This window comes from Bidens hawaiensis, unplaced genomic scaffold (assembly GCF_021521415.1).
Source record: "Bidens hawaiensis isolate Kalapana, Puna unplaced genomic scaffold, B.hawaiensis_p1.1 tig00000760_1, whole genome shotgun sequence".
Taxonomy (NCBI): domain Eukaryota; kingdom Viridiplantae; phylum Streptophyta; class Magnoliopsida; order Asterales; family Asteraceae; genus Bidens; species Bidens hawaiensis.
In genome coordinates this window covers 1,315,936-1,321,546 of record NW_027491043.1, presented here as the reverse complement: position 1 = coordinate 1,321,546, position 5,611 = coordinate 1,315,936, and positions in this window count along the sequence as shown.

Genomic DNA, 5,611 nt, shown 5'->3' with positions numbered 1-5,611 from the left:
GAGGTATAAATAAGGAATGAAACTTTTATCCTATACGGAAGGATGAAAAGAAATGGAAGCTCTTTATAAGGAAGCAAGTTTCTATAGAAATGTTTTAATGTTGCTAACCACTCTCCATAGTCCTAGCAGAGGGTGCAAAGCACCTGATGCGCACGCGCATGGACACGGACTCGGGCGATGGGCGTTTTGATGGCGCACTTTGCACTACGCATGCTCGCATCGCCGCGAGCCGCATAAAGGCCGCTTTAGTATTTTTGGATAGTACAAGGACTAAAAGTGAAACCCTGAAAGTTGATCCTTCGTGCGACGCGAAGAATCAAGTTCAACATCTTCGCGCTACACGAAAGACAAAATAGTTTAACCGACTTTGAGCATCTTCGCGCGATGCGAAGTAGCAGATCAGAATTCTTCGCGCGACGGGAAGTTGCACTTCTGCATGCGTGACACGTGGAAACATGTGGCAGCACCTGGTGACACGTGGCAACCCTACCGGTGACTCAGCAAACCTATAGCAGGTTCGCGCGACGCAAAGATGCTTCACGCCAGGCGAAGTTGCAAGAAATCTGCTATAAATAGAGGGGCATTCGGCACATTCTAACTCACACCAAACACACACTTTTACACACACTTAGTCTCGGGAATTGTGTCGCATCTCGAATAACGTGCCAAGCTCTGAAGCTTTGACAGTCTAAGCTCTATAACGCGAAGTAGAATAGAAGTGTTGCTTAATTAGTCATAGGCATTTAACTCTAAATACCCGTGCGAGGTAGGGGTTTTGATTAAGTTATTATTATTATTATTATTATTATTATTATTATTATTATTATTATTATTATTATTATTATTATAATAGCTTAGACCATAGTTGTGACATCTGCCCCGATCCGACCCGACCCAGGTACCCGTTTCTCTGACCCGATCTCTTTCTTTTATAATTTAATATTTATACTTATATTTTACTTTTAATAATAATATATATTTTCCTTCCCGCCTCTTTCTCTCTCTTTCTTTCCGCCGTCCCGTCCCTCTCCTTCTCTCTTTCCGCCTTCTTTTCCCTCTTGTCGCCGTCCCGCCCTTACGCCTTGTTTCCCTCTTTTTCTTCTAACTCTTTGCTTGTCCTTTGTTCCTTCCCGCCTAAGGTTGTCTGCGCAGCTCCACGCGCCAGACCCCTTACAAGGAATCCTGCGTGAAGACCACCTGTTACAGCGATACCCGAGACGAACTCTTCTCGCAGCGCGCTAAGAATTGTAATTCTTCTCGCAGCGCGCTAAGAACGGTAGTTCTTCCCGCGACGCGCTAAGGATTTGTAGCTCTTCTCGCAGCGCGCTAAGAATCGTAGTTCATCCCTCGACGCGCGAAGAATTATAGTTCTTCCCGCGGCGCGCTAGGAATTTTAGTTCCTCCCGCGGCGCGCTAAGAAATGTGATTCTTCCCACGGCGCGCTTAGAAATGTAGTTCTTTCCGCGACGCGTTAAGGTTGGTTCTGTCTGCCTTCGCGCTCGCGCTCTCTTGACCTTCTATGTCTGCCTTCGCGCTCGAGCTTTCTCGCGCTGAACCCTTTGAGTTTTCTTCTGTTTAATCTAGCCGTTTGCTTTTGTGTTGTCTTATCTTTTGTGCTGTTGACCTAATCTGCTTTATGTCTGAAAAGCCACTTTCGGCGCAGCATGCGCACCAACCCCATTGGTTGGCAGAAAAAGTGACTGACATTATCTTTGGAGATCTGCTTTTTCCATGCTTGACCAGTACCTTTTTCTGAACTGCCCATGCCTTTTTTACTGTTCCCTGTCAGCTTTTTCTCTTTTTCCCTGCTGCCATATCTTTTGATATCTTTTGCTTTTGGAATCTTTTGCTTTTTGAGATCTTTTCCCCTTTTTCTAGGGATTGTGTTCCCTAGGGTTTCTCTATAAATAATAGTATTATTTTTCCTAACACTACACACACAAAACACTTAATCTCTCTTATTCTCTCTTGCTCCTTGCTCTCTCTGCCGTCCTCCTCTCTGCCTCCGTCTTCCTCCCTGTTCTGCTAACTTATATATAATAATTTATTATATATAATAATTTATTTATTAATTATGCTAACTTATAATCAAGACTTAAAACAAATCATTAAAACAATAATCTTATTTATAGGTTAACTTGTGCTTGTTTAAAGTTGGTTCTTGCTTTATCTTACACCGCATCGTTTATCAAGTGAGTAATCTCGTACCTAATCCCTTTTTATTTTTAATGTTTTGGGATGTTCATGTGTTCATACAAACTTAGAGTCTTAAACTTATTTATGAACTTTAGTCGCGCAGTATCCCATGTGTTGAGGACGTTTACTTGGCTGTTTATTTGTATGTGTGTATCATTAACCGCTTTGTTCGGCCTATTCCGAAGTTTTCATGGATCCATTAGATGAACACGGGAGACCTATCGTTTACGGTTTTCTTTGTTTACACTTGCACAGATGTTTTCTCGTTTTTGTGCTCAATTGGGAGCACGGATTGAACTATGAACTATGAGCTATGATCTATCTAGGCTTGATCACAATCTGATTGCACCCTTGTTAAACACCAGACATACACGTGTTGCGCGCAGATTTATTGTTATCTATGTATTGTATTAAACTTGATTTCTCACCAACACGCAAGTGTTTGACGTTTATTTTAACACATGTTCAGGTTTGCTGTAGCTGTTTTGGAGCTTGTGGACACGTAGGAAGTTTTCATTATTTTGGACCTAGATTAAAATGTATCAAGACAAGTTTTTGCTGTTCGAATATTATGATTTATAATATATTGATTTATGATGATTTATGTTATCTGTGTTTACTCTGCGCGTGCGCGAATGAATGTATTTATTAAATGTTGACACCCAATAGTGTCACGAGTAATGAAACAATATGTGGCGCCCCGATGTATAATCCGCCTTTGGTCGGGGTGTTACAATAGTCGGGGATATAGCCCGAACCTTGATAACTGTTAAGTATAATATAACTTTTCATAAGTAAGGGTTATAGTTAAATATTGTTTCTTCATTATTAAGAAACATAATCATTAACATGCAAAGGGTATAGTTAAATAGTATTTCTTAATGACTAAGAAATATACTATTTATTCACACAGGTTATAGTTAAAGTAATGTTTCTTCTTGAAGAAGAAACCTGGTATAGATGTTTCTTCCTGAAGAAGAAACCTGACATATAATTGATTATTAAACAAAAGGACTAAAGGTCCAAATGTTTTATACAAACAAACGAATTGTCAATGTTAAAGCTATACAAAACAGACTACAGGTCTAAAGCTAGATCGTTGATCTAGATATTTATATATAGGTTATTCTCGTACTATAGGTCCGAGATAACAGACAATCAATCAATCAGATTTTAGATACATGAATCAGTAACAGAAACTGATTTACAGACAGGGATCAGTAACCGAAACTGATCAATATACTGGAATCAGTGTCAGAAACTGATTACAATCATAAAAACGTGAATACGCCCCAAACTTTTACAAACTCTTATAGAGTCTGAACTGTTTACATAGGATTTGCGAATCCTTAAAACTTTGTGTTACAATAATAAGAAACGGGCATACTCAGATTAAGAGTATACATGTGTATGGATCCATACATACATGGTGACTCGGAGTTTCCCGAGGCCATGCATATCATCAAACATGCTCTGGAAGTCTACAGGACTGTTCAGAGAAATGATATTGTGTATATGATTAATTGTACATGTACTTTGGGTAATTTTAACCCAATTGGGTTGGGTGCCTAATGAGTATTGTCACAAAGGTATTATTATTGTTTTCACCGGATGTGTGCTAACGTATTTTTCCCCACATTTCAGGGAAACTGTAAAGAATAAAACTGACAAGCAATACTGATAGAAGATTGGAGACAGTCATTAGAGGTGATCTGATGGCTCAGATATTTTATTCAGAATATTGTAAAGAATTATATTTTCAAAAGACAGATATTTAAATTATCAAACGGGTATTTAAATCCCGAGATTTTAATATAATAATATTATTAAAAGGCTTCCGCTCATATTTTGTCAAATATTGAAATGCGTATTCGAACCCATTTTTATATTATAAGAACATTATTTTAAAGACTTCGCTGATATTTTATGGGTATTCTAACCCGATATTTTATAAATAAATATTATATTTTAAAGACTTCCGCTTAAAAAAAAAAAACCGCAACTCTGATATATTTTCTAAACAGATACCAACTAACGGGCGTCGCACCCAGGCCCTTGATCGGGGTGTGACATACATTATCAGTTTGATACCAGTAGTGCATAAATACCGAAACTAACTCGTATCAAAACTTAAAAAAGAATACCGTTATGAGTACTGACGTTCGGTAGATAAAATATTATACACTTAAAAACTAAAATAATTAATTTTTTCGCAAAAAAATTGAAACTTAAATATTTTTACTTTTTTTAAAACTTTTATTTGTATATTATGTGATAATAGAATGCTAATAACTAATTTTTTTTCCCTAAAAATATCAACATATATTTACACTAACCAAAAAAACCATAAAAACGGGTACCAATGTCGGTACCGAAATGCGTCTTCTAAGAACAAATGCTTCTGAGATGCGTCTCTCAAGACGAATTTTAAAAATCTCTTCTTTCTAGAATTTGAAAATATATACGGGCCAGGTAGGAAAAATATAAAAAAACAATCTAGGAAGACTGTATTTTGAGAAGAAAAGTTTAGAAAAAATTTGAAATTTTCCTTTAATATTTCAAAATAATTTAGACTTTATTTTCAATATTTTTCTAAATTTGATCTGCTCGCTACCTTTATTTAAATATTTGGTATGCTCTCTTATAATAATTATCTTTTCCCAATATGTCTCCCAAGTTTAAATTATAGAAAATTCTCAGAAAAAAAGAGCTATTTTGAGACTTCTAAAAAGGGCTATTTTGAAAAACATGGGTAAAAATGGTCATGATCTATTAAGAAACATGGGTAAGTGGTTAATTTCTTCAAACTAGGCTAAAAAAACTAACTTTTGTTATAGTGGAACGGGGCCCCATACTCGCCATGTGAACCATACCCGCTCCGGATGAGTATCGAAAGAGCCTGGGCAGTCCCGATAGTAAAAAAAAGAAAAACAAAATAAAGGGAAAAAAAAGAAAACTAGCTATGGGAATAATTAAAATGCAATTATGCTCATTTAAAAACTAATAAAAGAAGCACACCATTTGTAAGTCCCTCCGGGGCGTCGCTGATCGATACGAGATCCGCACGAGGTCTAGGAGTGCGGAATCCTCCTAGACTCGTTTATGGTGTAGAAGACGAAGAACACGATTACACACAAACAAACACACGAACAAACACACGAATGGGATAAACACATCTGCAGATCATTTATATAATAACCGAAACACATTACATACCATGCACGAAAACAAATAACGGCCGACTCGAGGTGAGCTCTACCTCGGGCCGTCCCACACGACTCTCCCTCTCGGTTTTTCTCTAGCTACTTGAACTGGACACACAATACTCTAATTTTTTTTGGATACTCAAACCTAAACAAGACACATATATATATATCGAAACAACTTCGCGGGCTTGGGCTTGGGCCAGTAGGCG